The following is a 22,613-nucleotide window of genomic DNA, read 5'->3' on the forward strand; positions in this document are numbered from 1 at the left end:
TTTGTTTTTTTTCTCATGAATGTTATTTGTTGTTTGTGTATTTGTGGTAATACACAAATATGAAATTTAAAGTGTTACTTTACATGTACAGTAAATACACTTGTATTGTGTATATACACATGAAGTACAAAAATAAACACTGTAAAAATACAAATGTTCATAGACTTTTTTTTTTCTACATGCTATTGACTTTTCTCAACAAATATGAGATTTTTGTTTAAACCCTTAATTTTTATGGTTGATTGTTGTGGTGAAAAAACAACTAAACATTTTGACCAGTGTGGGTCACACAATGACAAAAATACTTTAGATTGTGGTGGCCTTGGCCAAATTATTGACTCAATAACTAGGTTTTGAAGCATGAATTAAATGTTTTGGGTGAGTAACTACATTTTGCAGACATGCTATTAAGTTTTGAAGTTCCTGCAAACAGTTGTGACATTTGCACTCACAGTTTAGAGAATGTTAAGACTGTTTCGAAAAATGTGCCAAAGCAATTGAGAAAAACTGTAATAAGAGAGTAAGTCAAACAGGTTTGGAACAACTTGAGGGTGAGTAAATGATGACAGAATTTAATAGCAGTAAATTCACTTTAATGCATCCTAGCTCAAAATCAGCTCTTTACTGTCAAGTGCATTTCTGTGTGACAAAAGTTCAATATTTAATAATTATTTTTAATTTATTTATTTACTCGAATTTAAGGCAAAAATATTCACGGGGGAACTGGGCCGGATGGGCTGGGTTTGTCCATGGCCGAATTTTAGCCCCAGTCCAGCCCTGGGCCTAGGAATCACTCACAACATCACTGTTGAAACCACTGAGAAAACCTTAGCAAATACTTGGAAAGTTTGTGCGAAAGTTTAAAACCTTAGCCTTGAGTTTTGCATAAGCATGCACAGCCCATAGTTAAAAAAACAAACAAACAAAAGTAAAACAAAGAAAGAAAATAAATAAAATACATTTTGCGATTAGAATGTTCCATTTTTAATACTTTTATAAATTATTAAATAAATTCATTAAATGCTAAAATAAATAAATAAATACATACATACATACAACGATCAGACATTACATTATGACCACTGACAGGTGAAGTGAATAACACTGATTATCTCTTCATCACGGCTCCTGTTAGTGGGTGGGATATATTAGGCAGCAAGTGAACATTTTGTCCTCAAAGTTGATGTGTTAGAAGCAGGAAAAATGGGCAAGCGTAAGGATTTGAGCGAGTTTGACAAGGGCAAATTGTGATGACTAGACGACTGGGTCAGAGCATCTCCAAAACTGCAGCTCTTGTGGGGTGTTCCGGGTCTGCAGTGGTCAGTATCTATCAAAAGTGGTCCAAGGAAGGAACAGTGGGGAACCGGCAACAGGCTCATGGGTGGCCAAGGCTCATTGATGCACTTAGAGAGCGAAGGCTGGCCCATGTAGTCCGATCAAACAGATGAGCTACTGTAGCTTAGATTGCTCAAGAAGCTAAAAAGGTGTCAGAATACACAGTGCATCGCAGTTTGTTGCGTATGGGGCTGCATAGCCGCAGACCAGTCAGGGTGCCCATGCTGACCCATCAACATCAACATCAGATGAGGGCTGCAACTTCACTTTTAAAATGACAATATCCTGGCCGGACAACTGTTGTCAGTGATATAAGTATTTGAAATTAACATGATTTCTTAATGTCTAGTGACATATCAGGGCCATTTTATGATTAATTGAAATACATTTCTTACATACAGTTCCTTTAAAAAAAAAAAAGGTCCTTTCACAACGATATGCACAGGCAGATGTGACGTATACATGCAAAACATCCATGAGAATGTCTCGTATCGTATATTCACACCTCTCTACTTTCATAACATGCAGAACCCCTTCAGGCAGAGAGACCTTCAGATACATTTAGACATGTATGAACAAAGACTCTCTGTAGACGCCTACATACATACATGTGACGGCTACACAGAGGAGCTGTATGAAAGGCTGGCTGTCTCCAGTGACACACACCACTGCACAGATGGGTTAAAGTCCTTATTTCAATGGCTCTGAGAGTCGAAGACGGCACAGGAGGTATTCGGTTTCATTTACCGAAGCATGCAGAGATATGGGGTGTTTTTGTGGCCCCTAAATGGAATTTGGGCACTTAAGTTTAACTTAAAAAAGGCATTAAAAAAGTAAAAAATAACATCAAATGAATTACATATAAATACACAGATGACAGACAGACAGACAGACAGACAGACATAGATAGATAGATAGATAGATAGATAGATAGATAGATAGATAGACAGACAGACAGACAGACAGACAGACAGACAGACAGACAGACATAGATAGATAGATAGATAGATAGATAGATAGATAGATAGATAGATAGATAGATAGACAGACAGACAGACAGACAGACAGACAGACAGACAGACAGACAGACAGACAGACAGACAGACAGACAGACAGATATGCAACCAGGCAGGCAGACAGACAGACAGACAGACAGACAGACAGACAGACAGACAGACATACAGATAGATAGATAGATAGATAGATAGATAGATAGATAGATAGATAGATAGATAGATAGATAGATAGATAGATAGATAGATAGATAGATAGATAGATAGATAGATAGATAGATAGATCCAATGATAGAACAAATGATAGAACATACGATAGAATGATAGAACAAACGACAGAACGATAGAATAAACGATAGGATGATATATAGAATGATAGGTAGAACGATTGAAAGAATGATAGAGCGATATAACAAACAATAGAATGAAAGAACGATAGATAGAATGATATAAAAATGATAGAGATAGAACAACCTATAGAACGATAGAACAAACGATAGAATGATAGATAGAACAAATGATAAAACAATAGATAGAACAATAGAACAAATGATTGAACGACAGATAGAATGGTAGATAGAACAAATGAGAGGATAAACGATAGATAGCATGATAGAAAGATAGAACAAATGATAGAGCATACGATAGAATAATATAACAAACGACAGGACAAACAATAGAACGATTGAACAAACGAACAAACAATATAGAACAATAGAAAAAATATAGAATGATAGAACAGTAGAACACAAATAGAACAATAGAATAAAACTATAGAAAGAGAGATAGAAAGATAGAACAAATTACATTTTTTAAATATATTCAAATGGTGATTTTAAATTGTTTTCTTTTTTTAGTTTATTTCAAAAACTGAATAAAATTACCCTGTTTAACAGTGAATGCATATTTACAGAGGATACCATCATCTCTTCTGCAAAAATGCCACATTTATTTTGAAAGACAAAATCCATAAAGGCTTCCTTCATTTTTCTGCTTATTTAGGGAAGTTCTGTGTGGCATGTCTCGAGACCTTTGCAATATGTCTCAAGTGAAAAGGCAGATATTAGATAAGGGACACAATATGAAGTCTGAGGTCTCTAAACAGCAGAGATTTGATCAATCAGGGCAGGTAAAATGCCACGGACTCAAACAGCAGAATGTGTCAGATAATACTGCGTACCAGCATGCTTCACGGAAAATACCCTGCGCGCTATCAAAGTATTCTCCTCAGGGGAGGACGATACCAGGCCAGTCAGGCGTGTGTCACAGGGAGCGTTTTAATGACGCATGCCAGTGTGTGGGTGGGTTTGATGGGCTGAACATCATTTTAACGGCTGAACATTCACATTAGCCTAATTAATTTCATGTCAACATGTAAACCAGGTGTAATTGCTCACTAAAGGCATCAGCAAAAAAAGAAAAAAAGTGCTCACCTGTGCAAAGCTTTGTGGTTGCCAGGGTGTTCTGGATAGTTGCTAGGTGTTTGCTTACTTGCCAAAGTCAAAATAGTCCATCCTCAAGTCGCTTTGTTTCCATTTAAGTTGCAAATATTGCAGCAATAAAGCAGCATTTTTATCACGTGTTCAAGAAAATAAAATCATCACATTCAGGGACACTGGCAAAAAAATGTAAATGTAAATTAAAATAAGGATATTGGTTTGATAAGTTATTTAATCTATAGTTTTAATAAGTCTCTGGATGTGCAGAAGTTTCATGAATATTAACAAATTTATTCTGTAAATATATTTCTAATGTTTGCAACTTCAAGCCTATACGCTTTTTGTAGGTGCATTTTGTAAATTTGGGATGGGAACATTAAAACAGTATTATTGTTCTTATTTAATGTAATTCTATGGGATTAAAAAAAATTATTAAAGAAAACATTATCGTCCATTAAATAAATGTGGATACTATGGAAACTTGTTTCTGCCACAGAATAAAACCGTCTCGGTTACGACTGTAACCTTAGTTCCCTGAATAGGGAACTCGCGCTGCGTCACCGCTTTGGGAACGCCCCTGCGTGATTGCGTCGTGAAGCACGTATGTCATCAGTCCAATAGAGAGACGGAACGTTATAGGCGGGTGACGTCATAGACCCGGAAACTATAAAGCACACCGGCAAACACACGCCGTTACCTTCTGAAGAAGGCCTGAAACAAGGCGCTTGCGGGCATGCGAGGAGCATGGCAGGGTGACGCAGCGTCTCGTTCCCTATTCAGGGAACTAAGGTTACAGTCGTAACCAAGACATTCCCTTTCAAGGGAACTCGCACTGCGTCACCGCTTTGGGAACGAGAATACCCACTGAATGCCCGCCTGTGGCATGAGTTAAGAGGCGAGCACCCGAGACCCCGGAGTAGCATTGACATCAAGTTCATAGAATCTGATGAACGTATGCGGCGAGGACCACCCCGCCGCATCACAAACTTCCTGCAGGGAGGCCCCTGCTAAAAGAGCTTGAGAGGCAGCCATACTCCTAGTGGAGTGGGACCGAAAAGCTAGAGGGGAGGGCTGTCCGGCCGCCACATAAGCAAGTGAGATAGCCTCAACCACCCACTTGCTCATTCTCTGCTTTGAAACTGGACCTCCTCCCGAGGGAGGCCCGTAACAGACAAACAGTTGATCAGTTTTCCTCCACAGGGCAGCTCTGTGGACATAAGCGTCTAGTGCGCGAACAGGACAAAGCAGATTTAATTTTTCCTGGTCTGACGAGGACAGAAGGCCTGGAGAACAATAGGTCTCACTGGGTTAGTGAGGACCTTAGGAATATACCCGGGCCTCGGAGAGAGAAAGGCCTTAGCCATGCCCGGGGAAAACTCCAATCACGAGGGTGCAACAGAGAGGGCTTGCAAGTCCCCAATTCTTTTAAGGGAAGATATAGCAAGGAGAAATAAGGTTTTTAAAGTGAGAAACTTCTCAGGAACATCCTCGAGCGGCTCGAAGGGAGCCTCAGACAGGCCTTGAAGGACGATGGATAAGTCCCAGGCCGGCACCCTGGTGCGTGTCAAAGGTCTCAGTCTCAAAGTTCCACGGAGGAAACGGGTTACTAGCGGGTGTCGCCCTAAAGAAACTCCACTCAAAGGAGTGTGGTAAGCTGGTATGGCCGCCACGTACACCTTCAGTGTGGAGGGAGCTAACCCAGCAGAGAATCTCTCCTACAGGAACTCCAGCACCACGCTCGCAGGGCAGTTAACTGGATCCCGCAGGCGATCTCGACACCATAAGGTGAAGAGTCTCCACTTTAGAAAGTAAAGTTTCCTCGTAGAGGGAGCTCTGGAGTGAAGAATGGTCTCAACAACCTCGGTTGAGAGACCGGAACTTATGAGCTGGGCCCCCTCAGAGGCCAAGCCCACAGTTTCCACAACTCCGGGCGGGGGTGTAAGAAGGTCCCTCCTGATAGGAATCTCCAGGGGAGAGTTGTCGAGGAGAGACACTAGGTCCAAGAACCATACTCGGCCCGGCCAGAACGGGGCTACTAGCAGAAGACGGGCCCGTCCCGACGCACTCTCTCTAGAACTCCCGGAAGCAGAGCAATCGGGGGAAAAGCGTACAGGGGCAGCCTCGGCCACTCCTGTACCATCGCGTCCAGTCCGAGAGGAGCTGGGGGCGACAGGGAGAACCACAGAGGACAATGCGAATTGTCGTGAGTGGCGAACAGGTCCACTTGAGCCCTGCCGAACTTCTCCCAAAGGAGCTCCACTACCTCTGTGTGAAGCCTCCACTCCCCGGGCCTCGGCCCCTGCCTCGACAGGGCGTCTGCTTCCACATTCAACCGCCCTTGAATGTACATTGCCCTGACTGACAGCAACTTTCCCTGGGCCCAGAGGAGAATAAGGCGCGCCAACTTATATAAGCGACGGGACCTCAAACCCCCCTGATGGTTGATGTAGGAGACCACCGATGTGCTGTCTGTGTGAACAAGCACATGATGGCCCCTGAGATGTGGCAGGAAGTGTTTCAGGGCCTGAAACACCGCCAACATTTCCAGGCAATTTATGTGCAACGAACGCTGGTGTTCCTGCCACAGACCCTGGGCTGAACGACCACTCATGGTCACCCCCCAGCCCGTCAGGGAGGCATCCGTGGTCAGAGACCACGATTGAGAATGCGGATCCCCTGTAAGCGTAAGGGGACCAGAGCAGAGTCCACACACTTCGTGAACGAGCGGGGTGAAAGGGCTAGACCGAAAGGAAGCACCCGATATTGGTACGCTTCTCCCCTGAAAGCGAACCTCAGGAACTTCCTGTGCTGCGGAAGGATGGATATATGAAAATATGTTTCTTTGAGATCTATCGTGACAAACCAGTCCTCGGACCTGATCTGAGACACGATCTGTTTGAGTGTAAGCATCCTGAACTTGAGTTTTGCCACGGCTCTGTTCAGGACGCGAAGATCCAAGATGGGGCGCAGCCCTCCATCCTTCTTTGGCACTATGAAGTACCGGCTGTAAAAGCCTGACTCCCTGTCTGGGGGCGGAACCCTCTCTATAGCCCCCTTTTGCAGAGTCTGTACTTCCTGAGTCATCACCAGAGCCTGCTCGGGGTCCACCACAGTGGAGAGGACCCCGTTGAAGCTGGGGGGACGGCATCTGAACTGGATAGCGTACCCCAATCTTACACATCGCAGGACCCAACGAGATATGTGAGGCAGATTCTCCCACTCTGACACAAAATCTACTAAGGGTACCAGCCTCTCGAGGCTGGCCTCTGATGTACTCTGCACCACGAGTGTAGCGCCCTGAAGCGGCGAACCGGCAGGGAACAACTGACTCGACGGCATAGTTTCCCTCCGAAGAGGGTGCCGGCCATCCTCGGATGACCCGCGGGGTTTCTCCGCGACCCGACACTCGGGCGGGGTTGGCGGATTGACCCCGTGAGGGTACCGCGGAGGGGATCACCCTCACTGTCCTGGGTCCAGAGGCGTCAGGACTTCTTAGAGGCAGCGCTACTCCTGTGAGCGCCGCGCACCTGACGACCCTTTCTGAAGGGGTGTACGAGTTGCGACACTCACTTTCTGCTGCGCCCTATGGGAGGAGCTCGTACTCGGGGTCTGCTGCTCCCGCCCAGCAGCAGACGAGACCTGGGGCTTACGGGGAAGGAACTGCTTGAGCGCCGCCGCCTGTTTCTTTGCCTCCAGGAACCTGTCGGTAACAGTGGTGACAGCGTCACCGAACAGGCCTCCCGGAGACAGCGGCGCATCAAGCAAAAAGCTTTTATCACGTTCCTTAATCTCCGTAAGATTGAGCCACAAGTGTCTCTCCGTGGCCACCAGGGCTGCCATAGAACGGCCAACGCATCGGGCCGTCTCCTTGGTGGCATGGAGAGCGAGATCAGCTGTAGATCGGAGTTCATTGATGGTATCAACTCCGATCTCGTGGCTCTCACCCAGGTCTCGCAGCAGATCAGCCTGGTATTCCTGCACGATTGACATAATGTGCAGACACGCAGCGGCCTGACCTGCTGCCGTGTACGCTTTGCCCACAAAAGATGATGTCACTTTTAACGGTTTTGTGGGCAAAGCCGGAGCCTTTATGGCAGACGCAGACTCGGGTGAGAGATGGCTCGCGAGCGTCTGCTCAACCCGGGGCATCTGACCATAATTGCTGTACACGGAAGTGTGCGGGGTGAAAATGCGTGCAGACACGGGCCGCTTCCAAGACCTCGACACCTCGGTGTGGAGGTCCGGGAAAAACGGCAGACTCCTACGTGGAGGCTGAACAGAGCGCGCGGGGAGAAAGCGCTCGTCGAGTCTGCTTTTTACGGCAGCTCGCTCATGTTGTTCAGGTGGCCAGTCAATATGTAATCTGGCCACCGCTCTGCTCAGACCTCCTCGGAGGAAGATATCTGTAACACCGCGGCCGCTCCCCGGGCGGGAGAATCCGCAGAGCGGGCTCCCGAACCCAGAGAGGCGGCACTGGATCTGCCGGGTGAAGGATGAGATAGGGCGGGGCCCGTCTCCATCCCCTCCGACAGATCCTTTTGCGAACCCCACAACTTAAGTCGTCGCTGAGCCTCAGCAGCAGCGGGACCCGTGCCGTGGGGAGCGCGAACCGGGACGCCCTCCTCGAAGAGCGCCTGGCGGGATCGCAGCATGCGAAGAGGCAGCGCCTCACAATGCTCGCAGCCGGCACCCTCGAGAGCCGACTGCGCATGCTGCTCACCCAGACAAACAACACACATCAAGTGTGTATCCCCGCTCGTAATGTAGCGTGAGCAGGGAGGAACACACTGTCTGAACTGTTGTTCGCTCGCCATAGCTTTTTTTCTCTCTACAAACGTGAGTGTGAGTGTGACTTGAAAACAAAAAAGTCTGAACTCAGACACAACACAGAATGACAGGGACAGAGTGACAGAGAGCGCTTGTTGAAGGCAACAGAAGCTAACGGCGTGTGTTTGCCGGTGTGCTTTATAGTTTCCGGGTCTATGACGTCACCCGCCTATGACGTTACATCTCTCTATTGGACTGATGACATACGTGCTTCACGACGCAATCACGCAGGGGCGTTCCCAAAGCGGTGACGCAGCGCGAGTTCCCTTGAAAGGGAAACTTTAAAATATCATTTGACTTTCTCAATTGTGAGTTTACGTCGCAGAATTGCAAGATATAAAGTCAGAATTGTGTAATATAAAGTCAGAATTGCGAGAAATAAATTCAGAATTGTGTGATATAAAGTCAGAATTGCGAGATATAAATTCAGAATTGTGTGATATAAAGTCAGAATTGTGAGATATAAAGTCAGAATTGTGAGATATAAAGTCAAAATTGTGTGATATAAAGTCAGAAATGTGAGATATAAAGTCAGAATTGTGAGATATAAAGTCAGAATTGTGAGATATAAAGTCGGAATTGTGAGATATAAATTCAGAATTGTGTGATATAAAGTCAGAATTGTGAGATATAAAGTCAGAATTGTGAGATATAAAGTCAGAATTGTGAGATATAAATTCAGATTTGTGTGATATAAAGTCAGAATTGTGTGATATAAAGTCAGAATTGTGTGATAAAGTCAATTGTGTGATATAAAGTCAGAATTGTGAGATATAAAGTCAGAATTGTGAGATATAAAGTCAGAATTGTGAGAAATAAAGTCAGAATTGCGAGATATAAATTCAGAATTGTGAGATATAAAGTCAGAATTGTGTGATATAAAGTCAGAATTGTGTGATATAAAGTCAGAATTGTGGGATATAAAGTAAGAATTGTGTGATATAAAGTCAGAATAGTGTGATATAAAGTCAATTGTGTGATATAAAGTCAGAATTGTGATATAAAGTCAGAGTTGTGAGATATAAAGTCAGAATTACGAGATATAAATTCAGAATTGTGTGATATAAAGTCAGAATTACGAGATATAAAGTCAGAATTGTGTGATATAAAGTCAGAATTGCGAGATATAAATTCAGAATTGTGTGATATGAAGTCAGAATTGTGAGATATAAATTCAGAATTGCGAGATATAAAGTCAAAATTGTGAGATATAAAGTCAGAATTGTGAGATACACTCAAAAAAAATATTTTTCAGTTTTGTTCACTTTACCTGAACAATTCATGTTGAATTAATGCCATTTTGGCTATTTTTCATTTCAACATGATTGTGTCATGTTAAACTGACTTAAAACTGTCACTCGTTGGTTAAACATAAAGTTTTCATTTTGAAATAACATGTTTCAATCAAGTAACCCAAAGAAATAAGACTTTCACTACCCATCATGCTTTGCAAAGGGGCTGAATTCGGAGAGTAAATGTTTAAATAAAGTGCAATTTGATGCATTTTTAACAAGATGAGAAAATGGAGAGACTTTTTAATGCTTAATGTTTTGTTATGTTGGTGTTTAAAAGTTTGTGTTATGTTAGTGTTTTTGGAGGTTACCATTGTGGTGAAGTGTAGAGCGTGTGCTTGGGGTGAGGACCTGCTAAATCTATTTAAGTTGTTTTAATAATATAAAGCAAGTTAATCATGTGGAAATACTTTCCATGATTTTTTTATGTTCATTCAAAGAGTAATTTTTTTGAGTGTATTTGTTGCTTATGGGGAAAACGGGTGATATTCATTAATTTATAACATAGTAGTAACTTGACTAAATGGGATTCATTGGAAGTGATGTAAACATATCGGCTTAACATCAAGGATTCAATTTAAGATAGCATGATTAATTGAAGTTCAATAAAAAACATTAATTCAAGTTAAAAAATAAGTATTTAAATCATGTTTAGTGAATGTTATCTGTTCATGTTAAATGAACACAAATATTTCAAGCTGGTTGAACATCATCCATTGTTGTTAAGATAATGTGGTGTAATCACGTGGAACCACTGTCCACGATTAAATCATGTTCAACCAATGTGCTATTTTTTTGAGTGTATAAAGTCAGAATTGTGAGATATAAATTCAGAATTGTGAGATATAAATTCAAAATTGTGAGATATAAAGTCAGAATTGTGAGATATAAAGTCAGAATTGTGAGATATGAAGTCAGAATTGTGTGGGGAAAACCCACTGACTTGCATTGTATGGATAAGAAAAAATAAATCAAAATATATTTTTGTTTTCTTATCCTAAGAAGTCATACAGGATTGCAGCGACATGGTGAGTAAATGACGACAGGCTTTTCATTTCTGAACTTGTTCTTTAAGCAGAATAAATAATACATAGCAAAGGAAAAGAAAATCACTGCCAGTTTGAAATGCCCAACATCCCAGGCAATCCCTTCCTAGTTTTAATTCACTTCAGCTCAAGAGTGATCTGCCAATGGTGGCTCCTGAAGGGCAACAGTCAGTTAGAAATGAATCGGATGATCTTTTTTTTTTTTTTATGAAAGTCGTTCTCCCTGAAACTATACCCATCTAACATCCCTCTCAACCCCTGAGAAAATGAGTGGGAGAGCTTCCGCTATAAATGCCAGAGCTGCTCTCCTCAGACAAGAGATTACTCTTCGAAACATTTGATGCATTTCAGTCCTTCTCGTCGCAGCTCCTTTCAAATAGCACACTGCTTTCAGTTGGAAAATCCCTGATTATTTTTTAAGTCTCCTCACTCCCTGGCGGTATAAATGGACGCCTCTTGGGTGTTATTCTGAGCAGATTATAGCAGAAACAGTGTCTGCAGTCTGTTTGCTATTTGTGAAGCTCGCACACCAGTCAATATTCTTATCACAGGTCTGTTCTGATAAAGTCACAAACAGCCAAACTAAAATCACATCATTAACAAAGGGCACGAGCTGAGTGGCCTCTGTTTATCCCGCAGCCAATGATATTGCTTATTAAACATTTAAATATTCTGATTCAGTATTTGCTGTAGGCTAGTCCCTCTGAAACCTGCCTAGATCTGCTACGGGATATATGCATGTCTATTCATCCAGCAGCAGAATTATCTTAAAGGGGTGGTTCCGTGTTTTTTTTCTAGGCTTGGTTGTGTTTATGGGGCGCAGTATAACATGTCTTAATACTTCTTTTTTTTAAAAACTCTGTATTTTTCTTATATTTTACCTTTATTCCACACCGCTGTCTCCACTGTCCTTTGAACGGCTCGTTTGCTTCCTGCTTCTATGAAGCCCATCCCTCCGAAAAACACAATGGTCTTAGATTGGATAGATTGCCAAATGTAGTTTGTAGTTGTGCAACAGCTCTCTCTCTTTCGTAATGAATGCGACGTGGCCTCGCACACTTTGTTGCGTGTTCGCGGGGGCAGTGTTTATGTTAATAGCAAGGGTTTATGATGTCACCAACCTGGGAAGAAGCTTGTTGTAGTCCAAACTGGCCGTTTTTGTAGGCAATAAACTGCCATCACTTTAAAAGACAATATCTCCGTTTGCATTGAACTTTCAGCGCTGTAACTTTGCAGATACTGTTTATGCTCAAGCAGCAACATTACACACTAACTAAAGTTAAAAAAGCGAAATCGCATGCAACCACCCCTTTAAATGTTCACAGTAGTATGTCTGTGTATCTATTAGCAGTAGTAAGTCCATACTTGCTCCACAGCAGCAACAATAATAATGAACAGCAGCAGCAGCGTAACAGATCTAGTCCGCCAAGACCAAATACATTAAAGGGTTAGTTCACCCAAAAATGAAAATGATGTAATTAATTACTCACCCTCATGTCGTTCGACACCCGTAAGACCTCTGTTCATCTTCGGAAAACAAATGAAGATATTTTTGTTGAAAGCTGATGGCTGAGAAAGGCTTCAGATAGGCTTCCATTGGCATTCAGTACATTTACACTCCCAAGACCCATAAAAGGCACTAAAAACATCGTTACAAAGTCCTTATCACCACAGTGGCTCTATAATAATTTTACGATGCGACGACAATAGTTTTTGTGCGCAAAAAAAAATTAAAATAACGCCTTTATCCAACTTGTTCTTGTCTTCCGTTTATGCCTCCACGACGCATGCGTGAGAATATTACGCAGATCCGGCGTTCGGACACATGACCCAGAAGCGATTTGTTTACAAGCAGAGGAAGACGCGCTTATCTAAGCTGTTGAATTCTACATTGATTGTGCTTTAGGTCTCGGCGTAGTTCTCAAAATGGGGCTAAAGTGTGCATTTCATGGATTCCTGAATGCCGGCGCTACGTCATATTCTCGCGCATGCGTCGTGGAGGTGTACACGAAAGACAAGAAGAGGTTGAATAAAGTCGTTATTTTGATTTTTTTTGCGCCCAAAAACTATTGTCGTCGCTTCGTAAAATTATTGTGGAGCCACTGTGGTGAGATAGACTTTGTAACAACGTTTTTAGTGCCTTTTATGGGTCTTGGGAGTGTAAATGTACTGAATGCCAATGGAAGCCTATCTGAGGTCTTTCTCAGCCATCAGCTTTCAACAAAAATATCTTCATTTGTGTTCCAAAGATGAACGGAGGTCTTACGGGTGTCGAACGACATGAGGGTGAGTAATTAATGACATAATTTTCATTTTTGGGTGAACTAACCCTTTAACATAGGAGATTTTGCACCAGAGGAATTCCGCCAATAGTTCCAAGAACTATTGGCGGAATTACCCAGGAACTACCTAGGAACTCCTTTTGGGGGAACTAATTTAGCTCCTACTTCAGAGTAGGGTCTAACCCAGAACATAAGAAACTACCGGTGACGTAAGTGTATGCTAATTGGCCAAATGAACGTGAAGCACCAACACCCTCCATTAAAAAAAAAAAAAAGCCATCTACACACATTGGCTGCGTCCGAAAACGCAGGCAGCTGACTCGTTGCCTTATCAGACAATGGCTTGTGAGGCAGCGTTTGTGCATGAAGGCACCTTACAAAACTAATTTCGGACAGACTTCTTACACTCTAAATAATGCTGGGTTGCTTTTTAACCCAAAATGCTGGGTTGAGACTGTTGGGTAATTTTTGTTGGTTTATTTGATCACATTTAAAACACCATTGGGTAGTTTCAAATTTCCAGTTGTTGGGTTAAACCTGCTGGGTCGCAACGCTTGGTTGATTCTACCCAGCGCTTGGTTGTTTCACGAGCTTCGCGCCTTGATGTTTAAATTCGCTCCCAAACTGTCATTTTGAAAGGACAAAGCAAGGGGCAAAGCCACTGGTTGCAGATGTTTTAAGGTAAGTTCATATAATGTTTTCATTAATAATTTAAATTAGCATAATAAGTAGGCCTTTAGTTTTTTTTTTCACAGCAACAATTCTTAAGCTTACATGATATACAACTTAGCCGAAAAAAGTTTTACCTCAGAATCCGATGCCATTGACTCACATAGTCATGTTAGTTTAGGTATGTGAGACGATAGATTAATACAGTTTGTGATTATTTATTACACGGAACCATGATCCCTTTACGAAAATGAACCATGGTTTTATGTAGGGATGTCACAAGCACTGGTACTTCGGTACCAAGTCCGTACTGAAATTTAAAAAATATGACGATAGCCTGCCAGAGTATATTCGGTCCCCGCTGCTGCGTTCAGTCGCGCCAGTGTTTATCTAAGCGCAGGGCTCCAGAATGGAGCCAAATATACGAGTTTCTGTGAATATTAAACTGCAAAATACTATTTAAACTTTACTCATGCATGCGTCTCTTTGTGAATGATGGGGGGCGTGCACGCTCGCTGTCTTTGTAGTCTCTGCCATATCATGAACACAGACACTCAAAGGCGCACAGCAACCCGTCAAAATAAAAGTTTGATTTAACGTGAAGAAATTGACAGAATATATTAGGCTATACTGTTGTAGTTGTCATTGTTCCCAATTTTAACACATTTGTGTGTTAACCAGTTGACAAGCATTAAAAGTTTTTATTTTAACATTCTAAAAATGTATTCTTCTAGCCTGGATGCCAGCCGAATTTAGCCCCGCCCACAACATTTTTTGCTCGGGCAATTCGGTCTGGACTCGCTCCATAGAGGAGGAATTATGCCCGAACAGAAACTGTTCGGACCAATGAAATTGTCAGGGCGGGCTTCAGACGATGATGGACAGATGATCAACAGTAACGTAATCATCCACGTCATCGAAGGCTCTTGGGTTGAATTTGCTCTTATCCTAAACGGAGAACTTGTTCGTATATGCATTCACCTTCACTATTTCTCTCAGAAACGATGATCGTGTTGGTAAGTACTCTGTGTATCCTTAAATTATTTTATTACTGGCAAAGATCGTTTACACTCATCTTTTTCTTGTAAAGTTACTTAATCCAGCGTGCGTGCAGACAGGGTTTCCAAGTGTTTTTGCAATGTCGCGCACAATTGCTACTCAAAACTATAGCCCAAAACTATAACTTTCCGGGGGGTTCTCCGGAAAAAAATGGCGTTTGTTTGGCAAAATATGTTATTTTGGCAAGGTTGCCTGCTAAAATTCGCATTCCTGGGTTTATATAAATCACATAATTGGGGTCGCTTCAACCCGCGGACATGGAGAAAAACACGGACTTGGCAACACAGTGCAGTTGAGTTCTGTTGACATTTGACAACTAACGTTACGCGTCGCTCCGATTGGTTGTGGGTCTATCCAATTGAGGTCTTTCCTGGCTCGGTTGAAACACGCCCCATAATCAAAGCTCAATGGAGCGGTACCAGACTCATATTCTGACTAGAATTGAGTATGGCCACGCCAGGCTAGTATTCTTCATTATGTGTTCTTTCGTGATTGTCTAGTTTTACAGTAGGGTAATGCACAGGATAAATTATAAGAATAACCCAGCAAGAATAACCCAGAATAGTAAATCCATCAATGGTAAAAATTGACTACATCTTGGGTTTTCTCAACGGACCAGCCTGCTGGGTTAAAATGCCACTGGGTTAATTTAACCCAGCATGTTTTCTGTCCAATATTTACCCAGCGCTGGGTTGCCAATTCGGTTGTTTTTAACCCAGCCATTTTTAGAGTGTAGGCAGTGTAACCGTTTAATGATCTACAGCAAAATAGAGAGATCTTAAACAAATTTTTAATAGCTACATTAGTCATTTATCTCTAGAAATGACATCAGAAGTGGAAAATGTTGATAAAACCGTACATTTACACACAGAGTGACCAGCAAACACAACTTTCGGACGCCATCTTTTTTTCCCAGCTCACCTGTCACAGAATGGAAAGCACAGGATTGTGGGATATCAAAGGCAGTATACATATATGCTGCCTTCAAAAATCGATTGGATGAAGGTATCTCAAGAGACAGGAAGTGAAGCTAACACTAGATTCGGACGTGCCTTGATGCCTTCCTACCTTGAAATGTGTCCTCCGAAGCATTTTACAGGTTTCGGATGCAGCCAAAGATTAGTCTATAATCCAGAAACGAACTTTACGAACAAGAAACACAGTGCTGCCCATGACCCTGTCGCCAGTTTACCGCTGTTCCTTCCTTGGAGCACTTTTGATAGATACTGACCACTGCAGATCGCGAACACCCCACAAGAACTGCAGTTTTGGAGATGCTCTGACCCAGTGTCGAGCCATCACAATTTGCCCCTTGTCAAGCTCTCTCAAATCCTTATGCTTGCCCATTTTTCCTGCTTCTAACACATCAACTTTGAGGACAAAATGTTCACTTAATGTTCAGAGATAATCAGTGTTATTCACTTCACTTGGTCATAATGTTATGCCTGGTCGGTGTATATAACATAAGAATGAAACAATCAGCAATTATCAGCTAAACAAACTATTAAATTCATGGTTAAATTCATTACATTGTAGAAATTATATAAATCTGTCAAACTTAAATTGAACAAACCTTAGAAAGCAATATTTGTACAGTGTTGGGCCGCCACTAATCTAAACCAGCTGTGAACCTCTACTTTGTAGTAGTTATCCACGTGAACTCGTTTTATTAACTTGGTGGTCTTTTTGAACTTCTATTTATTGGCAACTTTCTAGGTCACTGCAAAGAAACGTCAAGTCACATTCCTCAGCATTAACCTTCTTCACACAACGTCACAAGCCTACAAATGTCTTAAATCGATAAACAAGTCTAGATGCTCCTGATGGAAATTTTACATGACTTTGGCAGTGACCTGGATGAGTGAGAACCTTTATAGACACTGCAATGTAACATTCCCTCTGAGAGACACTGATCTGAACACAGTAGCAATACCCAGCCAAAGTGCATTGCATTTAATCGTCAATTATGGATCCTGAACCTTCCACACTTAACAATGTATTTCAAATGACATAATTACAGAATAAGCATTTTATAAAGTATTATAAATTTGTCTAATTTTGTTTAAAGCTTTTTTGGATTAAAGAGGAAATTGTGATGTTTTAAAGAAGACCTATTATGCTTTTTTACATGCTCATCTTTTTTTATAACATTGCTGTTTGAGCATGAAAAATGTCTATAAAGTTACAAAGCACAAAGTCTCTCCAAAGGGAGTTATTCTCTATATCAGTGTCACTGTTTCAGAACTCCCCAAAACGCCTCCATTGTTGTCTTTTCTTGAACGCATCACAAGATTCTTTGTTTACTTAATTCTCACCCAATGCCTAAGCAAAGGCCTGATTAAGTTAGTAGTGTTGAAACTTTCAGTTATGGTAAGGGATGTGACAATTCCCAAACACACTCAAAGCTGTTGTCCAATCACAACACTCTATTCCAGCCGACCAATCAGAGCACATTGCACTCTTCGCAAGGGGGGGCTACAATAGCGCCCCCTATTGGGCAGTTGTGGCCGAATGGTTAGAGAGTCTGAATCGAATTGAAGGTCGTGGGTTCGAGTCTCACAACTGGGGTGCTCTTGAGTAAGGCACCTAACCCTCACTCTCTCCCCTGCCGCCGCATCAAAAATGGCTGCTCACTGCTCCGGTTGTGTGTTCAATACTCACTGCTGTGTGTGTGTAGCCTAGAAATCTAGACGCACTGCGTCTAGCAACTCTCCGTTGGCTTGTGAGCTGGAAAAAACAAACTCTAGTCAGGCCAATTGCATCGTGTTTAGAGTCGGTAGGCAAGCTTAACATAATGACGGTAGAGTTGCGGTGTCGTGTATACTTGAAAACAAAGAAGCTGGCTTTATAATCGGCTTTGGCTGTGACTCTCGAAGACTTGGAGTTAAGCTTTTCTTTGAGAAAAGAACAAAGAACTTCCTTAAAAAAGGAAGATGTTTTCGGAGTTTTGCCGACCGGATACGGCAAAACTTTAATCTATCAACTAGCTCCACTTCACCTTCTTCGTTGCTCTGGTTGGTTGTAGCGCTATCCTATTGTGTGCAGAGGGAATTTTTAAGACAACCGTTTATCCCGCCCCTTGGATTGAGCCCTGCCAATGGTGTGTTCCCAGACCCAACATCTTGATGTGGATCTGGCTTCTCAGGTTAGTGTGTGTGCATTTGGATGGGTTAAATACAGAGCACAATTTATGGGTATGGGACACCATACTTGGCTACAAGTCACGTCACTTTCACTTTCATAGACACAGGAACTAAATAGAGAGTTACTGAAAGACTGGGAAGAGAGGTGCTGCAACAATGTCAAATATGCGAAAAACTATATATATATATATATATATACACACCTACGACCAGTCAAAAGTTTGGAAACTGAACTATTTTGATTGTTTTTTAATGTCTCTTCTGCTCACCAAGGCTGCATTTATGTTATTAAAAATACAAAAATAAGCTGTAATATTGTAAAATGTATTTTTAAAATGTAAAATCATTGTTTTCTATTTAAATATTCTGTTGTTTTAACTTTCTTTTCATTAAATAATCCTGAAAAAAAAAATTCAACATTGATAATAATAATTAATAAATGTTTCTTGAGCAGCAAATTAGAATGATTGGTGAATGATGAAGGATCATGTGACTCTAAAGACTGGAGTAATGATGCTGAAAATTCAGCTTTGAATCACAGAAATAAATTGCATTTTAAAATATACTCAAATAGTAAACAGTTGTTTTAAATTGAAAAAAAAAAATATTTCACAATAATACTGTTTTTGCTGTTCCCATGGCTGGAAATCTAACTATTTTAAAATCTATTTTGTAAATACAATGCTTCCATTTGTCATAATGCAATGTCTTTTAATTAGCATTATTTTGACTCTTTTCTGTGAAAAAAACTGTATGTATACAGAATAACATATCATGTAATGAATGTGATCATGTGTGTCAGGGCTGCATGTAATGTATTTCTATAATAAAGACTGCTTTTGTGAGAGGATTCAACAGTCTCAACACTGGATCACACAGCATTTCAAACATGAATCACTGCCTCCACCATGTGGCCACTGTTTGTTAAAACCACATGGACTGATCATGTGTACAACACTTTCAGATAATAATTCAGATAATGTGATCCATATTACAAATAAGGGCATCAGTTCTGCTGCAAACCAGATGATTCACAGTTTAAAAACAATAGTATTACAAAAACCTGATTTAATTTAATAAGAAACAAACAAACAAAATAAATTAAATGTTTCCCTATAAATTATAATTGCTCCATCCACCATCATACGATGGATGGATGGATGGATGGATGGATGGATGGATAGATGGATAGATAGATAGATAGATAGATAGATAGATAGATAGATAGATAGATAGATAGATAGATAGATAGATAGATAGATAGATAGATAGATAGATAGATAGATAGATAGATAGATAGATAGATAGATAGATAGATAGATAGATAGATGGTTCAGGTGTGTTTATTTGGGGTTGGAGCTAAACTCAGCAGGACAGTGGCCCTCCAGGGCCGAGTTTGGAGACCCCTGTTTTAAACCATCCAGTAACTCTACAGAAACGAAAAACAACTCCACTAAATGAGCACTGATCCACCTGCTGATGTCCATCCACCTGATGTCATCACATATATCTGACCAACATCAAGACCTCTCTGCTGTCCTGTGTTAAAATGTGTGTGATGGTCTACTCTGGGAATACATGCAATACACAACATGTAAAAATGAGCATCAACTACGTTGGAGCAGTGATGCAATGAACTTTCCCTGTGGAGAAGGATTGTTACATGCTATCAAAAACAGCAGCATAAACACTATGGATAAAGAAGATATGGTGAGTCCAGACGTTTAGATGAACCTAAAAAGTGAAAATTGCAAGTATATACAAGGACATATGGAATCTACTGTGGGTTTTTTGCAAAAATAAAACATCCATTGATAACATATCCAAAGCGTCATGGCAATCCTCCTGCGGTCCCATATTTGCATTGTAGAAAGTTGACTTCGCTAGTTGTACAGGTCAGCAATAGGCTAAATCCATTTATGCACCAAATGAAACCTAGTCTGGATGCTAGCCAAACTTAGCCCCGCCCACAACATTTGAGGTCGGGAAGCTCGGTCTGGACTTGATCCGTTGTGGAGCAACTATGCTCGAACCAGAGCTGTTCAGACCAATCAAATTGTCAGCGCGGGCTTTATACGATGATGGACAGATGATCAACAGTAACGTAATCCAGGGCTCTCAAGTCTCACGCATTGGCCGTGAGACACACGCATTTCAACCCGCTCACACGCCACACTTTGTATTTCTCACGCAGATACATTTCCAGGATAATGCCCACCAAGTTGCGCCGCTTGTAGGAATCAAATGAGTTCCACATAGAGTTCAGAAGGCCCTGCCACGCACCAGCCAATCAAAATAAAAAATATAGCTACCGAACAGCCAATCAGAAAATAGCATTGCTGTATCCGGGTAAGATTTAGATATTCTCGCAACAACAACGTTTACATTCTGCCACCTACTGGTGGTTTAGTTTAATGTTTTCTTTCCAACATTTCTTATTTGTTTATTCAAAAATATTTAAAACAATCTCATAACATTTTTCAGTGTAAATGATTTAATTTAATTGGCAACAGCCCTACAGTGACTTATTCTAATTTAATTTATAGATCAAATTTAAGAATATAAAATGAAAGCTGAAGCATAGCCTATATTATGGGAAAATGCCCTTCATAAAAGGTACAAATATCAAAGATAGGCAGATTTAAATATCTCAAAGATGATTGAACACTGGTGAGACTATTGCTTCAGAATAAATTATATTTACAAACCAGTAAATTCTGAAAAAAAAAAACAATAATAATAAAATAAATATATATATATATATATATATATATATATATATATATATATATATATATATATATATATATATATATATATATATATATATATATATATATATATATATATATATTCCAAATTATTATGGATGATTAATTTGCCTCTTCCCTGACATCTGTGAAATAGAGAAATGCAAGAATTAATACTATGCACACACACAGTGAGTGTCAGATCAGGTTCTTTTCAGATCAGAACCTCGTCCCCACCCAAACCCCTGCTGCCGTCGCCAAAATCTCACTCTAAACTCAGTTCAAAACTTGAAAGCCCCGATAATCATTCACGTCACCAAAGACCGCTTGGGTTGAATTTGTTTACGAAACAGAGAACTTGTTTGTATATGCATTCACCTTTACTATATTTCTATCAAAAATGATGATCTGTTGTTAAGTACTCTGCGTATCCTTAATTTTTTTTACAACACCAGCAAAGATCGTTTACACTCATCTTCTTCTTCTTCCAACGTGCGTGAAGTTGAGTTCTGTTGACAACTATGCGTCGCTCAACATACGTCACTTACTCTCCATTGCTCTGATTGGTTTTAGGTCTATCCAGTTTAGTGCAGAGGCCTTTTCGCCCCATAATCACAGCGCAATGGAGCAGTATCAGACTCATATTCTGACTAGAATCTGAGTATGACGACGTCAGGCTAAAGGAAACTTGTCTAACCTTAAATATTTCCTTTTGATCCATATGCTCCTTTCCTGTGTTTTTTTTTTTTTGTTTGTTTTGTTTAGTCCTTTGACATGTCAGCTAGAGCTAGCACTGTGCTACCAGTTTAGAAGAGAAGAGCAAAATCCTAGATGGCTTCCAAACAGGTTGTCCAATTTCCCATAAGTGCCTAAAGTTGTTCACAAAAGTGGTATCCAGACATCTTAAGTCATATTAGAAAGGGAATTGCAGCTTTACAGGTTGGAATGGAGAAGGAAAAATGACTACATAGTGTTTGATTAAAATCAATGCTGTGAAAAGGAGTGTTCTATCATCCACCATTTTTTATTCAGCTTCATTCAACTGTTTGTGAGTATAAAACACATGGCATGTGACTGTGTTTTATGTTACAGTGGAATTATTATTACCATGAGTTACATTATAGACAGACAGACCAACCGACTGAAGACATGCATATTGTCAATTAACCAAATATTCACTTAAATATGACAAATTATATTCATTTAAATAAATATTTTATAATGCACATGCATGTATTATAGAGCTGCAACTAACGATTATTTTTTCTGTCGACTAATCTAACGATAATTTTTTCGATTAGTCGACTAATCTAACGATTATTTTTCCGGGTTAATCTTATGATTCTTTTTAACTGATTATTGTATTTCAAAGAGGGTAGTGAATTTGTATATTATTTTAACATGAAATCAATGAATGATGACAATATTAATTGAATTTCAGGAAGGGTAGTGTACATAGTATGCCATTTTATAATGAAATATATGAACCCAAGAAGCTTTTTAAACATAATATATAATGATACTATTCATCATAAAATGTATACAAAGTAGGCCTAATTAGGAAAAATTGTTTACTATAGTAGTTGAGTATGATTTACTTATTGATTTGTGTCAATAGTAAACGAAAATGCACTTGTATTTATCTGCAAAAGGTTCACATACAGGAGCTTTCAGCATAGTTTTAATGTATAACTAGTCATCTATTTTGAAGATATACATGTGCATAAACAACGACTAAAGCTGCCAGAAGTTTTTGCC

The sequence above is a fragment of the Gobio gobio genome (assembly GCF_949357685.1).
Source record: "Gobio gobio genome assembly, chromosome: 3".
In the NCBI taxonomy this organism is placed as follows: Eukaryota; Metazoa; Chordata; class Actinopteri; order Cypriniformes; family Gobionidae; genus Gobio; species Gobio gobio.